The following is an 18,658-nucleotide window of genomic DNA, read 5'->3' on the forward strand; positions in this document are numbered from 1 at the left end:
CAAACTCGCCCAAGCGGTCTAATTTTTCATTATCGACCGCTTTCCGCTACCGATAATGAGATACAGCCAGCCATCGCCAGCTTAATTTCCATCCAGCGCCAGCAAATGCGGTACACAACAATCTAATTTATGCTTCAACGCGATAATCATATTCAATCCGTCTTTTGTCGCCGTAATTACATCACGAGCTTTCCGCCAGCGCTCTCTCTCTCTCTGCCCTTACGAAGGGCCCAACCTTCAGTGAGGACGGGATGTCGTCGCAATTATAATTTTTGGTCGTGATGGCGATGTTGAAACAGAAAGCTTGAGACATTGCTCCCTTCTCCATGGCCGTCGCCTTTCGGTACGTCTCGGTACAGTGTTTGCTACCGTTCCGGGTAAATTCCATCAATTTTCCAACGATAACAAGATCTCAGCATGATGCCGCCGGCCAACAGGGTGTCACGAGCGCGTCACGAGATACTTGGCCATACGCAGGTACGCACGACGAGGACCAAGTCTTCCGTCCAAGTTTGCAGGCGAAAAGTTGGTTTAATTGGATATTTCGATGTTTTGACACTGGCACTGAGCTTATTAATTTGTTTAGCAACAATTCCCTCGGACACCGGGAGTCGCTTCGTGGCCATCTACACCTTGCCCGCGTATTGCATTTTAATTTGCCCGAAAGGAAAAGTTACTGGCTTTCTGGAGACATTTCCACCGACCGGTGGGTTTTCTTGCTTAGGGAGTTTGAGGCAAAGTTTTGGAAGCCGGATGCGAAAGTTTTGTGTCCTTGGATGGCCGCCAGCCAAAGAGGGCAAAGAGAGGGGCAGCTATCTTTAGAAAATGTGAATAACACCGCTCGGGAAACGTTCGTTTGGTGCTGGTTTTAATTCTGCTAATTGATGGTGCGCAGTCCGTTACAGGAAACATTTTCTAAAACATCCATTCAAGAGAAAACTACTCCGGATCGCAAGTTATCCATCAAAGAAATGCCGTACGATCGGAACCACGACAGACAATGACAATGTGACGTGACATCGGGACACTTTTAAGTAGCGAGAAGTGAGCCGGAAACGAACAAAAAAGCTCTTCACACTGAATAAGCGGATTAAGCTGTACTTAGTGAATGTCTGACGATGTGTGTCCACAAGAGGAAATGTGAGAGAGTAATAAAGATTTACCATCAGCACACTAGCTGCACACGTCATAACTCATTTCTTCTGAAGCAAGTGTAAAGCGTCGGCTTACTGTTGTCTGGGAAGTGGAGTTCTGAAGTGAAGTTTTTTGCTACTTTTAAAGCGAAAGTTTTTTTAACCTGTTGTCTGTTAATGCAGCTAGTAGCGAGTAGCGCATTGTCGGATATGTCTGATCATATGTGTTATAAACTAATTGAAAAATACATGTAATGATAATGTTTATCAAATTTGACTGATGCGTTTTTTCTTAGTTTAAGCTAAGCAGTCGATGCGTCTAAAAGCTCCAAGTTGTTTAAGACTGTTCAAGACTGAGTTCCTCATCCTCATACTTGTTGTTCAATGTCTAGACGATGCTAATCTTGGAGTTGGCATGCAAACTTTTCTCGCCACGTGATTTTTGTTCGTTTCCAATCATTACACTTCACCTTTACCACCTGTAGTTAGCTACCAATGCAGTCTATTACTATCCGGATAGTAATTACTTCCTCTATGCAGCTAAAATACGATACCAACCGTGAGTTACGCTTTCTGACGCCCTCCGCAAATGAACTGCAGCTGCTGTCCCTCCTGTTAATTTGGGCACCCGAAACCATCGAACCTTTATTTCAAGGTAAACGTTGGAAAACGATATGAGCGAACACCGATGCCGTCCACAGCGATGCACGAGTATTTATTTCCAATTTGTTCCGGCAAACAATGAAACGTCGAACCGTTCCATTGTCACCTTCGTGTGCAGAGCGATTGCGGTACTGTTTGCCCGGAGGGATTAATACAATTCTATCATTATGTTGTAAAATTGCACACCACCACCGCCACCCAACCACATACCGGGCAAGTGATGGAAACGGTTCGAAACCTCCGAAAAAGCATTATCTCAAACACGTACTTGCTTCCGCGGTACGTTTGCCTTCGCCACGGGTCTTGTCCCGCGGGTCCTTCCCGGCGTATTTGTTTCTCATTTCGTCGCAACGAGTGGAGAACGAGCGAACTTTTAGCCTTCCGGCGCTCGGGACGCGACGTCGAACGTCTGCAGCGAAACAACCGTCACGTTTGCAAGGATCGTTGCACCGCTGTAGTGTGCAGTTCTTGGCTGCCGACGATGGCACGGAAGCAAAAGTTGCACTGCACACGAGTTGCTTCGTGCTTGCTTGGTGAGTCAGGTGCCGAGATGTGAGCGGGTATATGTGGGAATATTTTCATAATCGTAAATTTCGAAACCCCATTTGCTACGTTGGGGAACGCATTCAAACAGCAATTGAATGGATAATTATTCCCCGAAACAAGGTATTGAGAGCGTACCGAGCAGTAGCAGCACGATTGTGGGAAGTGTATTGCATGTGATTCTTGCGCTCAAGGATGTCGTTACCATGGCAACATGGTCGTTTGCTTGCCGGAACTTTATGCGACGAGCGACTATAGATAGTGGTCGGTTTCTTGAAGAATGTGTACGGTAATTTTATGATATCGTACAGCGTAGTTTCGCTTAACGGTGGCCAAAACCAAACGAATCCGCTCCGACAATGGTGATGTAATTTTCACCACTCCTAAAAGTTGATCTACAACGAAAATCAATTTCACGGCTTACAAACCGAAACCGAATCAGAATCAGATTCGGAACCTCCGGGAAGGGATTACCGTTTCGAGAATGGTTTATCGACAGTTTTATTCCACTCGAGAAATCATTCAATCGTATCGAGTGGATTGCAAGCAGCCTCGTTTTTCTAAAATCGTGACACGGCAACATTTTCCCCTCATCGCACTCAATTCCCGCTGAAGCAGGGAGGCTAATCATGACCATGCATAATTTATGTGAATCTCATTGCTTTCGCGTTGAACGGCTGAAAATGCGTTTGCCGACCATGATGATGTAGGGGTTGATTCGATGGGGATGAACTCAACGTCCTGTGCGAGCAGCGAGCGTCGACACCGGCATCAACTGTCAACTGCGTTTCGACAAGCTGGGCAAGGTGTGGGATCTTCAAACGTTTCCACTGGCAATGGGCAAATAAAAGATCCGTTGGTAAGAAAAAAACAGTCGAACTGTGAACCTTCGTTGAACCGAAACCGAACAACTGTGACAGACCGGTAGGCCAAGAATGGCAGAATTTTCTCGGTGTGTCACAGGAAGCAAGAAACGAAGAGCAGCAAAACAGAGTCAGATTGGATTATAATTTCATGGCTCCAAGCGACACATCTTCGCTTACTTGGATGAGTTGGAAGATGTCGCACATCAATCAATGTTGCCGATTTGTAATCAATGGATGTAACGAAGCAGGCAGAAAGCCCGAAGCGGAAACCTCCAATAGAAAACTTGTCAAAAAGTTGATGGATCAAGTTGGTTTGAAGTTGAAGTTTGATGGACGAAAAGCAATCCAAAAATAGTCCAATTTTAAGCGCTAAACAATATTATTCTCCTCGTAGCGATCGTAAGAAATGAAACATTGTAATGAAACAGTGCAACTGTTTACATCGCATGGAATAATTGAATTATACGTTGCACCGTTGCGCTTAAGTACGCTTTTATGCCATCGGTTATTATCGTCCGCATTGTGGAGCGCAACGCCGCATCGGTCATCGAGAGGCGACAACAAACAACACAGCACAAAAAAAATGGTGCAATTTCCGATAAAGCACACACAACACAGCACAGCGGGAAAGGAGCACAGGAAGTGTCTTAATTAAATTTTAGTCCCACTCCATCCATGCACAACACTGTGCGGGTAATTGTATGGGTGTGAAACGGCAAACCGCCCGTTTTGTTTTTATGTAAACACCAGATGGCACCATGGCAAAAGGGGTGTAGCCAAGCGAGCGAGTTGGCTTCTGGACGGATTTTTTTTTTCGATCAAATGGCGAAAGGAATTGGTACGGAAATGTTCGTGAAGCTATTATCACGCGGATGTGTTCCCGGGGCATCGGTAAATCGAGAAAGCTCATTTCGATGCAGCATAGGTGTGTCGTAATTTTGTACCTAAACAGTTTGGTGCACAAAATTTTAATTAAGCTCTAGCCTTTTGTTTGGCTCGCGGTGTTAAAACTATTTGCTGAGCTGCAATACACTGGAATTAAATTTTGTGAATAATGGAATTGGGATGAAGTTTGGGCGATTTGGTTTTATAAAGCATCAAAATATTGCTTTTAAAATGAATTTCATTTGGTAGTTTAAAAATACGATTATGAAAAGCCATTGAAAGCAAATAAAAAAAAACGAAGAGACAAACCATGGCCTACCTTCTGAATGAGAAATTGGAATATAACAATTTTACAAGTGTTATGAAATATATGAATGTATGTATATGAAATATTTATGAATCAAGCATTTAAATATTAAAAATTCCAGCAAAAATACTCTAAAAACAGACAGTTTCAAATTCCATTCAACCTACAGCACAATGACGTCCTAATTTGTATCCATACTTTCCCTCACTCTGTGCTGGAAAAAAAACCCGACAAAAATATGACACTTTCTATACGCGAGCAGCTTTCCACTACCACGCAAACCATTCAAAAACATCATAATTGGTTGAAATCCACTAAGTTTGCTCAATTTGTCTTCATTTCCAGCCGTCGTTCACTTTGCGACAAAAAAAAAATCCCTCAACCCATGGAGGCGCCAGGTGGTTCACGGTTCGCCCGGTGTGAGAGGGAAAAAATGATTCTTATTAAACATTCTCTATCTTTCGCCGAATCTCTTTCCTTGCCGAATGTGATTCACCGGGCTACCAGGGTTCCATTTCATGATGATTTGCGTCCACGGTTTCGTTTATCAAGACCATCTATCAAGCCACAAAATGGGCGTCGTTCGTGTACTGCTAGCTGTACGTGCGTTAGTGTGTGTGGGAAATTTTCTTCCAAATTTGTAATAAACGTCATTGGTCTGCCTTTTTTAAAGCTTTTTGTATTGTGTGACTCGTACCACGGTACGGTACGGTGTGGGTGATATGGTTCCGTTTGCTTTTTTTTTGTTGGGAAGCGAAATATATTTCTATTATACCTTTGTTAACCATTTTGAACCATTGTGCGGTTTTTCACGGTGGAAAAAGTAGTTTCACGGTGGAAAGTAGGCTGGTTCGTGATTACCGTTTGAATGGGCCACGCAAAAACGCGCTCCCGCTTTGGTAGAGGTGACTTTGTACATTTTTATCAGCGCCATTCTTATTCATTTCGGTGACACCGGGAGAGGAATATAATTCGATAAGAATGAAATGAAAAATTATGGTGTGACTTTAAAGGACACTTTAGGCATTTCTCGACGGTGTTTAACACTATCACAGAAGGTACCGTGCTCGGTATCAAAACATTCACTTTGCATCTAAATTCGGTTGAAATTCGTTTAAAATAGCTTAAATGTCTTTGTTGAACTACAAAACAAGCAAACAAAAAAATGCACCAGTAACACCTGCTTCAACATTTTCCCCTCCCAAAGGACACTTATGAATAATTCAACACACTCTTCAAGCGAATGCTAACCACGTGAAGCGGATTATAGTGAAGGACAAAGTTTGACCGTGTGTTGGTGTCCTTTGTGCCTGAGCCTAAAAGGACACAGAATGAAAAACATGAAAACTCCGACGAAATTATCACTTCATTTCATTTGATTCAGCTTTCATGCTAATGTTAATTTGAAGCAGACAAAATCATTGCTCTTTGGAGAGATTTTGCTCGCAATAAAACTTAATGTTGAAGAAATTTGAAAGAATGATTGTAACTTGAGCTCATTTTCTTTTTTTCTAATTATTACTAAACTCAATTTAGTTTTAAAATGTTTAAAGGTCAAAATGATGACCAAAAAATAATTCATCCCGATTAATTTTGCTTTCATGCAAAGCAATTATCAACCCATAAAACATATTTATGGCGTCCCCGGTGATGCTTTCTCGTAGTTTAATGCCTATCGTACGCAGCGCTGTTGCTGTTTGCGCTAGACCAAAAAAAAAACGTCGAAATCGATAGGATACGCGAGATAAGCAATTTTTCATATCGTACAGCCCTGGGTTTTTTTTTCGGTGCTCCATTCCGTTGCGGAATCTCTTTGACCCCGTGAGGTACACTAACGATGATGATAATCCTTTCGCTGGCTACGCTTTTTATCCTAACGATTATTTGTAGAAGCGGCCAAAAAGATGCCGGCCAAAGAACAAACAAAAAACGAAGCCTCCATTCCAAAAAGCGGGATTGATTGAAGAGATCAGTACAAGATTGGAAGCTGCTGCTCCTGCTGATGATGATGATGATGATGATGATGATGAGGGTGGTGGTAGTGACTGTAGCAAGCTGCAATATGGAAGGATGCGAGATGAAATTGTGATATGAAACGTGATGAGATTATCGGGAAGCAATCATGGGAAAAATCGCTTTGCGTGCTTACTAACCCCGAAATGTTGGGCATGCTGGCGCCAGAATTTATGGCCAGCAGTGGTGGAAACCCCGGACTGGAATAATGTCACGCGTGTGTGTGTGTGTGCATAATAATACACGCAAACCTGAAGAAGCATTCATTTCAATACAGTTTGCTGCACAAACCAACAAACACTAGCGGACTATTGTGCACCGTGCAACAACATTGTGTATTTAGTTAGCGCTCCAATACTATTTATGTTACGCATTTTCAAACAGTTTGCACCGTTGTTTGGACAATAGCAGCAAGCACGTGGTCGCATGAAACAACAACAAAATTAAAACGGAAAACCCGCTGGACCAAATCTAACCAACACAAAACCGCCATTATTGTTTGCCAATCCGGATGGAAATCATTGGACGGTTTTCGCATACCGGGGGTTTGGTCCCGTATTCGACAATGGCGCACAATGTTACCACCGGTGTGTTGTGTTTGTTTATCCGGCTGGAAGAGAAGCAATAAAATTGAGATAAATTAATTATCGCACTGCATCTCGGCGTCGATCATCGGTAATGTTGATAAACAAGTTGTTTTTTTTTTGTTCGAGCCTGAACCTTTGATTGAAAACGGTGGTATGGCTTCATTTGTTGGTTACATTGTGTGCTTTTGTTTGTAAAAAAAAACATGCAACATTGAATTTACATTATGTCCGGATCGGAAGGTCGCTTTAATAACATAATGATATTCATGCCATCGGATTGATTGTGAAATAATAATAATTCAATTATGCTCTGCCGCATGCAAATTGAGTGACATTGATTTGTAAAATTTTCCTAATGAATGATGTTGAAATGAAAACTAATGTAAACAAATCAGTATGCAAAATTTACAAATCATCAGGAACTGTCCTATTACGAATGCCACAGTTAGCTTGTAGATGATTTCAGATTTATCGTCTCGACGATCGTAGATAAACGAAAAAAAATCGACAAAATATTTCTCCTTAGGAGATTAGAAAATAAACTTACGTTTAATTCTATCAAATATTGTATTAAAACGTTGTTATCACACTGAATGACTCTTACTTGACATACAAAAGGTCAAAGTTCAAACAGCTGCACAACGTTTGCACAATCGCTAAACCTCTTCACAAGTCACTGAACAGCCAATTTTTCGCACTAAACCAACAATACTGTGCCATAGAACTGCAGCATTGAGGGAGGAACGGTCACCACCGGAACGTTACAGCGGATACCCTGAAGCAACGTCACCGAAGAATTCTCTCATCTAGTGTTATTCGACACTGGTCACGCACCCCACAATCGAACGAATGGATTTCCGGTTCGATCAACGCGAGCAACGGACACTGTTTGATTGCTTTCCGAATCGTCATCGAACCGATGCGCGTGACGCGACAAAGTTATGCCGAAATTAGAACCGTACGGCACGGTGTCGGAAAACCCCCCTTTCCCCCGGAACCGGAAATACCCACTCCCGGCATTGTGTTCCCATGTGGTGGCGCTTGGCTTAGTGAGAGCGAAATCGTGATTCCTTTGCTGTGCGTGTGGTCTTCAGCTCATGTGCATCATGCTCACGTACCTAGCAGTACCGATGTCGGGCAATGCCAATAAAATGGTTGACTGCACCATGAACTGTCGGAAATGGACCACGAGAAGCGAGCAGGAGTGAGAGAGAGAAAGAGAGCGAAAAAAAAGTGTTCTGCCAGAGGATGTATGTACTGTTCGAACTGGCAACCCAATCAGTCCGGACAAACGATAAAGTGCTTGGAAAGCTTTGTTTGTAGAAGCCAAAAAAGGAATTGAGTGTAGGAAAATGTGTCAGCGTTTTCAATGTAGCTGTGAAGGAGTGTAAGTGATAGGTTAAAGGAAAAGTTTTTAAAACAGTTATAGCTAATACCAATAAAGGCGCATGCTTTAGTATCGCTTTGAATCGGAGGCACATTCTGTAACTTAACTACCGAACACACTTATCTGCGATTGGTTAAATAGCAACATTAACATAACTTTACATCGAACTCCCCAGACATACATTTGGCTTCACAACGTCAAACTCTGAATCGCTGTGGTCCATACTTCGAAGCTAATGAAGTACATGTAGCAGCAACAAGAGAGCATGCTATTCGAACTAACAACCTGACCCCAGCTAGCCTGCCACTTGGCACACAATGGATGTGTTCCGCTATCGACGATCGGTCGCTGCGGGGCTACATTGGAGCGTAGAGCGCATGGAAAATTCAAACAAAGCGACAAGAAGAAACCCCTTGTAATCGGGAAGCGAGAGTGTGTAAATTAGTTCGCTTGGTAGCGATGGAAGGGATTAGAGCTAGTGGGTTTTTCGAATTACATTTGTTTTAATGGTGTTGGGTGGAAATTTGTTGTAAAATACGTACTCCCCTTTGCTATCCAACAAAGCTCCGAACATAGCGTTATTTGACGACAATTTCCAACAAGTTGTTGATGAATTAATGGTTTTATCCGTTTCCACCAGATGGCGCCACACAGCAGTTTGCTCTAAGTGGTTCAAATGTTGATAAAATCGTGCTTTGAGTCGAGCTCAATTTACTGGAATAAATTAATTTTACGAAAGTTGTTTCACCTATTCTATAGGGAAAAAAACAATTTGTTACTCCTCATAGTGGATGACAGGAGCAAAAGGGAAATTTGGTTTTGATTAAATGCATGTCGAATGAATGACTATTGATTAGCACCATTTACATACGCACTGACCACACCTAATCAACGAGATACACTCTTTGTCCATTCTGTTCCGGCACCATTTGCTACGACCACACCATTTTAGATCCATTTACAATTAGAGCGTAATCGATGGAGATTTATGGTTTATGACATCTGTTGTGCTATGATCCAAAACCACAAAGCGCCCGACCCAATCGGTTGAAAGCACGTCCGTCATTCATTTGCAGTTGTCAACTGCTGATGTGTTTTTTTTTGTTACATAATACATGACCTACTGAGACTTTGGTTTGGTTGCGGTTTGGACTAGCTGATCGGAACAGTGGTAGGGATGGAGAAATTGATTTCCGATGTCGTGGTGTTGAATGCGATTTTATATATATTTTAACAGCTTAAGCTGTGCATGAGCACTAATTCAGTGCCAGAAAAATTGTAATAAATCATTCGGCAGTACAATGTCATGATGGATGATAGAAACACAGCTCAGCTAATATGTAATTCATACTGATAGCTGAGAAAAGAAACTCGACCACAACCCATTACAGACAAACTACCGCTTGAAGAAATGCGAATCCAGGCATGGTTTAATGTAAAACGTTAATTGATGAATTATTTATTTTCAATTAAACGGATAATTAAATTGTACTCCAAGCAGCAATCATTGCCACCATGCCGGATATGGAGTGGCCTAAACGAACGAGGCAACGAGCGAATGAAATGTATCGAACAAAGGAACATACATTTTTATCCATTTTCACACTCACAGCGAGTCACACAGAGAATGTACGTTGTGGGGAGGAGAGTCCGTTTTTTCAAAAGGGCAGTTCGAATCGATACCGTAAAATTGTCAACCGTACCGAATCCGATTTCCCAATGCATTATCATCACTTCATTAAATATTAATCACGAACCCGTTTGTTGATCCAGCTGACTTTCGGAACGTTCAGGGGTTGGCGATGGGGTTTATATTTTCCATCCCCTCTCAAAGGTATGCAATGCGTTTGACAAATATGATCTTTTAAGAGCATCTGCTGCAGGCGGCATGAACCTAACGAGAGAGCTATTGTGAAATAAAACTCGCCTACTTTGTTTGTCCTTGCAAACCCCACATGTAATACCCCACTCCAACGGAATTCCATTGCACCACAATAAAAACCATCCATTAAAGCAGTCCGGGTGCTTTAAAATATTAATGAGATTGGGAGGGGGCGTTTATTTTTTGCGTTTGTTTGCTGCTGTTATTATTCCTGTCACTTCATTCCACTTAGCTAAGCCCTTTCGACATTCGACATTGATTGGAGCGGAAAGTGGAGTTGGCAGAACAACAACAACCACAACAAAACAAAAAAAAAGGCTCCCCGAGCCCAGAGTAGAAGTGGAACGGTTTTTCCTGCACCGCAAAGTGGAAAAGGATTAATAACCTATGAAAGTTTACGGTCGCGTGAACATAAACAGATTAAATTCTAGCCACGTACCTACGTAGAAAAAGGTGGATTTACATTGCTGAGCCCCACCGTTGTAGTGTTGTTTCATTTTTTACTTGCTGCACTTGCACATGCACAAAACAAAATTTACATTTATCAAAAAGCAAAAGTAGATTGAACAATGTGCTTTGTGCTTTCGTGGTGCCTTTTTTGTTTGCGTCTATGACTGCATCCGAGTTTGGTTGCTGGCACAGCTAAACCATTTTGAGCGGTGCACCACTGGTGCAAACGCACTTTGCTTCGTTTTTTTGTGGAGCAAAAAAAATCGGTTCCAGCAGCTTTGGAACACAAGACCAAAAAAGCTTGTTTTGTTTATCAGCCTTTTGGCAAACGGGTGGGAGTGGTGTGAAGCAAGGCAGGAAAAAGAAAAGCAGCAGAAACTTTAGCTCGGCTGGCAGTGAAGTGAAAATATTCCCACAAATGGAACTGTCAACATTTTGGGAATTTTGTTTATATTATTTTTGCAGCCCCGGGTTCTTTTTTTCTCCCTCCTCCCGTCACAAACCCCGTTTGCTGCATGCTTTTATCCATTTTCGACGCTGTGCTACGCGTTTCACCGTCCGTCCGAGTGACCGACAGGCAGGCGGGTTTGCTGTTTATTCTTGTAGCACGGCGGTAGCACAAGAAGACAATCGTTGTGAATGGACTGGCAGCTCATTTTATACTCCGTCTTACCACGCCCGGTGCCTTTTCTTCGGTCGGTCCGGGGAAAAAGCATCGCCATCGCATCGTCTGCCGTGGTCTGCTCACACGTTCCATAAGAACGAATACAGCATAAACAATTCATGCATTATTTATTTCCGCTTACATTTACTGCGCTACTGCTGACGAGTGCCCGATAGGGCGGCCGCTGTTGTGCTGTGCTTGATACCCCTCGGGTACGAGCATTGGTAGAGTGGAAAGAAGAAACTTTCTTCGGCACAAGACGGTCCGTAGTGTTGATGCGTCTTCCGAGAGTGATAGCGAAGCGAGTGGGGGAAAATTATTCGATCGTTCGTTATCTATCAAGATCGCTCAGAATCAAAGTGTAGCCAGTTCGGTAAATATGCTTCTTCTGTTAAGGTTGGGTTGGTTTATTGGTGGGTATTCCTGTATGTTGAATGTCGAGTGCGATCGATACCCGTTGAGCAGTGTGAAGAACGGTCGGTTAAGCAGTTGTTTTTACTCGAGCGATGTGTAGTATATAAATTCGCTCTTTTTTTAGAGATTCAGCTCGCAATGTTAGTATTTAGAATTTCAAATAACTAGCCAGACATAAATATTCGAAAGCGAAAGATTATGCGCTTCTTCATTTTTGCACAACCCAAAATATATGCGAATTGCATACTTTTAGGCTACTAATGGGATGTTCTAATTATTCTTCACTGAATAAAGTTGTGCATAAATGGCAAACTTATCTTCACTTCATAAAAAAACAGTTGATTTTTTGCTCAATACTTGCCTGTTGTGTAGTAACTTCATCGTGCAGAAATATTATATCGTTTTCGTTCATCTTCTCAATATTTTAGCAAAGCTTTTCAGCCAGTCTCCCATGCGCTACGTTATGCGCTTCACGCGTTTGCACGTGAGATAATTTTTACTTCAACAATAAGATGGTTCGTGCCGAAAAAAAATTGCCGTATCGGTAAGAGGATAGGTTAAAACCCATCTCACGAGGGACCGCCGTACGCAAAGGAAACCAAGAAACGCGGTATCCAATTTTCGCACGGGAACCGTTTCCGATCGCGAAACGATAACGCAGAACGGGCCTCTCGTGCCGTGCGGTGTGATTTATAACTTCATTGAATTTTCATATCGTCGAAAATTATTCAAGAAATTTATTCACCTTCTCCCCGGTGGAATGGATGCCCAGGCGCGCTGTAACGTTGTTTGCGCGGTTCGGGATCGACCCCGAAACATCGACGTGCGCGTGTACATAACGTGTGAGTGTATGCTGGGTGTGCCGGGCGATGGTTGGACGGTGGATGTGTATTCTCGTGGCAGGTCGTTCGAACGGTAACGAGCTGCTAAAGGTAATAAGCTCTGGGTAAGAACCTTCCATTTCCCGGTAAGTCATTTCGATCATGCAAGATGGATGAACTCCCAGGAGATTTGTAGCGCCTAGTGCTCGTTAAAGTAGCACGAGAAAAATGCCGAGCGCTGCCGTGTTGCAGTTGAAGTACAGCTTTCTTTCAACGCCACCGAACGGAACGGCTGTTGATGTTGATTTACCTTTCGGTTGTATGATGGAAATGGAAGTTGAGCGAACTGTGTGTCAGGAGACATTGAAAGAGAAATGTATAAATTTTTAATTTAAATTTGTGAGGTATCAGTTTCATATTTTCATCATGTCGGCTAGATGTGGGTTTTGATCGTACACTTGTACCAAACGGCTCAGAACATACTGTTAAAACCATTTTCCACCAAACGCAAACACCGGTGGGCACCAAGGCAAACCAAGCAACGTAACGGATCTCAAAAATAAATCAGATACCGTTATCGATTTACATTTAATCTCGTTAGGAAGGTTCGTGCACGTGCCCTCCGGTGGGTGGCTGAGGTACCATTCGTTACACCTTACGCCGCTACGCCGGATGAATAAAGCGGTATGCTTTTGCGCTTTGGCATTGTGCATAGCAGCCAGCATGCTTTACCGAAATTGGATACGGGTTTTCCCGGAAGAGTGACTTTTCCCCAAGCGATGGCAATGGTGGGTGATGGTGAGAATGTGATGTATTTTTAAAATGATATTTCTTTGCCCAGCGTACCGGGGGTAGTCGTTTGTTGCTGCAGGAAGGTTTAAGAATTGGGTGCCCTTGTTTGACAACGTGCAGCATTGAATTTAATCGTAATGTAAAGCGGAGTAGGCTAAGGTATGCGTCCCAAATGCAGAATGAATAACACGTTTTGATCACATTTGACGTTGGAAATTGACACCGACTAAGGTTGCTATGGATACTATGAATGCAGTAGGAGAAATTTAAACGACAAAGATGCTTTTTTATTTCGCTGATATTAAAGTACAACATTTTTTCGTTTGTTTATTTTGAGAGCTTTGCATCAAGTACTGGGCGTCTCCATTGGTGGCTATTTTAATTTGAATTTAACGACAAAATTGGATCATTTTATCCAACGGCTGTTAAATTGTTAGTCTGAATAACAGTGTGAGATTTCACAAGATCTCACTGATGCAGCTCAAAAAATATCTTAATGAATAATTCTTTTGTAGAATATTTTTTGATTTCTTTATTTTGAGAGCTTTGCATCAAGTACTGGGCGTCTCCATTGGTGGCTATGTCAATTTGAATTTAACGTTAAAATTGGATCGTTTATCAAACGACAGGTGCTTGAGATGTTAAATAGTTAGTCAGAATAAAAGTGTAGGCTTTCACAAGATCTCACTGATGCAGCTCAAAAAATATCTTAATGAATAATTCTTTTGTAGAATATTTTTTGATTTCTTTATTTTGAGAGCTTTGCATCAAGTACTGGGCGTCTCCATTGGTGGCTATGTCAATTTGAATTTAACGTTAAAATTGGATCGTTTATCAAACGACAGGTGCTTGAGATGTTAAATAGTTAGTCAGAATAAAAGTGTAGGCTTTCACAAGATCTCACTGATGCAGCTGAAAGAATATCATAACATTCTTTGCATAACGCTGTCTGATAGAATTGTAAATGAATAATTCTTTCATTGAAAAAGCCTAACAGCTCTCATTTCCTTTACCTTAGATGTAACGTTCCCCAATTAAAGACGCTCCATTGATTCTCATAAAACACTAATGAAAAGCAATTTTCCATCGAAAATAGCACGGTTTGCAAGAAACTTAATTTAAGTTTAATGAGACCCCACGCCGGATATGAAACCGAGAAGCAAAAACGGAACAAAGACGCTGAAGCCAAAAGACAAGAGTTGTCCTGCTAGCTTCCACGGGCTTGACTTCCAGATGCAGCTAAGACCGGCCAGACAGCTCGAGCTTCATCACCGTGCCGCAGCTGTATTGTGCTGCTTTATAAGCGTTTGTAAAGGATAGCCATTAGCCATCGGTTGCATTGCCGGCGCCCCGATACACAAGCGGTGCGGTTCGCGCTAGATTTGCTTCTATTTGTTTCGGAGGGTAATTAAACCGTCCCAGGGCGTTCAGAGCCCTGGAGGAGGAAGGAGGTTAAGTGAGCAGACGGATATTGAGTGCACTGTCTGTTCGGTTTTCTTTGCTTCTCCCGGCTTTGTGCGGATCTTATAAGGAAGATTAATCCCTGCTATCGTTAGCTGGCCAATCGCAAGCTGAAAAGCAATTCTTTGGAAAAGCAAACAAGAAGGTGATATTACTTTTGCACTTAATAGTAACGATAGCATCGTTGACCGCAGTTTCGACTCGAGAGTAAATTGTCGCTCGTTAGCTGGTGGGAGGATGATCAAACTAAAGCTTCCAAGTGGAACATTTCAATCAGCCAATTCCATTTTTTCCACACGCCTCACAATTGGCTAGGTTTTCCTTTATGCCGCGACAAATTTGTCCTTTAATCTTTAGCCATGGGAAAGGCACTTCTCCTTGGGCACTCTTCCGCGATATCAAAAGAAACAGATTATGCCCAAAAAATTAAGCTTCACGACATCATTTCCGTCACGGAAGACATCGCAGAGCAGCGCGATTCGGATTTTTGCGTCTTCCGTGGGCAAAAGGATTTACCTTATCCGTCGTAAAAGTCCACGTTTTACTTGGCTGCACAAATGGTGCGGGGGGAGAGGGTTTGCTTGCTTTGCTGAGAAAGGATTTAAAATTTTGAAGTTTCTCGCTGTACTGGGAGGCGGCGGGAAGCTGTTTTGCCATGAAGAGGGTTGGCGTGATCCTTATTGAAATATAGGATTATCCTGCCCTGTCTTGTATGGAAGTTGTAGAAACTGTTACGAACAAGAAACTGCTGTAATATTAAGCATCCATAAACTTGCACTAATCTGTAAATGTATTAAGTTGTAGGGCGAGAAGCAAAGCAGACATTCGTTTTAATTATTGTTTCATGTAATCATCATTTTGATTAAGATTCTCCACACTCAACTATTACGCACAGGGAAAAGAAGACGTCAATGCCATCGGTTTAAAATCAGCTAATCTTAATTAATGAACATTGCCGTTCAATATCCTTCCATTGACATAAAAAAAAACTTTTTAAAGGCGCCCCAATCCGGAACACGTCGTCAAAGCCATTTATCTTCGTCGTGCTGATGTGTCGCTGATGATCAACGTTCAACGCCTGCTTAGGCCTTAATCGATGAATTATCGAAGTCGATGTGACTTTTTTTGTTGTTATTGTTTTGTTTCTGCCGCCCTGCAAGAAGGGGCGAGAGATTAATCGAGCATGAAAAAGCGATAAAAGCGAAACCTTACCAACGGAAAGCGACAGAAGGAAAGAAGGAAGCGTTTGATAACCAATTCTAAATGAAGCGTGTAGATTTGCGTAAAAGAGCATGAGGGATGGAGAATGATGGATTATTTTGTATTATGTTGTACTTAAAATTAGTGTCTTTGTGTGATTAAATTTGCATTTTCCAGGTTGGTCTTCATTTCTGTACCAGGCTAAGGAAGATAAGTCAAGCATATCTTTACATGTAATAATAATTAGATCTAGTATAAGCCTTGCCGCTGTTTGTAAGCTGATTCCTAATTCATGGTATAATTAATCGATTCGATGAATAGGCAACTATCCATCACGGTTTCCGGAGACATCAAACATCGCAATGCTTTTAAGAGGATAGAAACACATGTTTTACGCCGGTGCGCTTAATCAGCCTCTAATCATGTTGCGATTGTGTGTCAAACCATTTGGCCGACATCTGGACACAGCTTCAGCTTCGCAAATACTTAACCTCCATCTAATTAACGAACATTTGTCGCTGTACCGGTGCCGTATTGCCCGGAGGATGCGGTTTGGGCCCCGGTTAGCCATGCTTCAATAGGCTTAATTAACCCTCTAACGAACTAACCAACGCTCAGCACCGTCAGCAAATGTGACGCTGTGCGATGGGATAATGCGTTTAATTAACCTCGACAACGGCAGCAGGATCGTTTTCATCAAACAGAAACAAAACCATCGCCCGATTGTGCGTACGGTTAGGATCAAATGTGTCATCATCGAACGGTGGCCGCAGTTTTTCGAGGTTGATTGTGCTGCTTTCGTGTCCTTTTTCGGTTGGATTGGCATTGGTCACAAAACCAGCATCATCGGTTGGACAATTGCTTGGAGGGGTGGAACACAAAATGGCAGTTGGCAGAACAAAGGACAACACTGATTAGTAGTCGGGATTGAATCTGTTGGGTTGGGTTATGGGTTCTGTCGGATAAGGTCGTATAAATAATACACATTAGGAGTGTGTTTGTTCATAGATAATATTCGAAAGAACAATAAAGAAAGAAATATCTTAAGAAATGGCAACGTTTATCGAATCTTCTCATTGATTTTGGTTGTTTTTCCTGAAATAGTAAATAGCAGATTCATGAATTTGATGGATTCTGTAAGTGAATTGAATGGCTCTGAGTATTTATAATAAAAAATTGTCCTATCATCTCCAGAAAATGTGCTTTAATTTTCAAAAATTCATGAACATTTTAGAGATTCAAAAACCGTCAGAGATTTTTGGATCTTCTGCTAGGCGAATAATGATTAAAATGATTCTTTACTTAAGACTCATATCGAATGACACTTCTCGAAAGCACAATCACAGACTTCGAAGTGAAAAATATGCCTCTCATCAGATAAAGAAGTCAAGACTATTTCTACAGTGTGTACCATAATTTTATGGTCACCAGTGTGTTTTGGGAAGCAATTTTTATAATATCAAAAATAAATAGGAATGAAGTTCAACCACATCCACAGTCATCTTTCTTAGTCACCTTGCTTTCATCTTGCTCGTTGGTTAACACGGTTACACGAAACTACACGGGAGTGTTGGAAATTATAACAACATTTATTTCTTCTCCCACGGTTCACCCCTTATCGCATCCCATATGTTTGACAATCGTTATACTCTTAAACAACGCGCTCTGTTCAGCCGATGCAGCCACCATCGTACACACTTAATTACACTTATTACATCATTATTGACGACGATTTGATTTGAAATGTTCCAAACCCCGGAAAGGAGACTGCCCCGGAGGCTTCACTTGTGCATCGTTCAGTTCACTGAAGAACGCACAAACAAACGAATTTGCGTACCTTTCGTTACCTTTCTCGCACTTCCACATTTTCCGCTGAATCGTTGGGTTTTGTATATAAATTCCTTTAGAAAAAATAGTCTCTCTTGTAGCTGTATTTTAGCGAGACGTTTCTCTCCGTGCGCTTAATGTTATGGTTGTTTTTTTCTGTTTGTTTGTTTGCTGTATTCGCTCCTTCCTCACACACACACCCCGTCGTGTGCACCTATGCTATAAGCTGCGCATGTTAGATGATTTACACATTGATCCGTATTATAAGGGCTAGTAGCATGGTTTTGGGAGTAGAGTAGCGTTCGAAAGTTAGGGACACGGGGCCGGATGCAAACTCAAAACGAAAAACGTTCCTGATGCGTTTACTGATTGGTTTGTGCCGCTTGAAAGCTTCCTTACTAGCAAAAGCTCACTCGCCTTACCCATCTATACGCTGCTAACGGTAGTATGTAACAGTTTTCGACAGCCTTACGACCTGTTTAGTTTTCGCCTCTATTTTGTCGGTAGCAAAACTACTCTCATTCTACACAAAAAAGCTAAGCTAGTTGCGGGGTGCCATGGCGGACTCAGCAATCTGTCGGTTTCTATCTCTTTGGTGTGCAAAAGTTGTATGCTCAGTTCCTGGCTTCGCGTGGGTCAACTAGGGTTGGGTTTTATAAAAAAAGACGAACGAAGACATCAAAGAAGCGATTCCTTAAAGCGAGAACTTCGATGTCTAAAGCTTGATTTTTGCGACTGTATTGGGCATTTAAGAGTACGTATG

The sequence above is a fragment of the Anopheles moucheti genome, chromosome 2, assembly GCF_943734755.1.
Source record: "Anopheles moucheti chromosome 2, idAnoMoucSN_F20_07, whole genome shotgun sequence".
NCBI classification, from domain to species: Eukaryota; Metazoa; Arthropoda; class Insecta; order Diptera; family Culicidae; genus Anopheles; species Anopheles moucheti.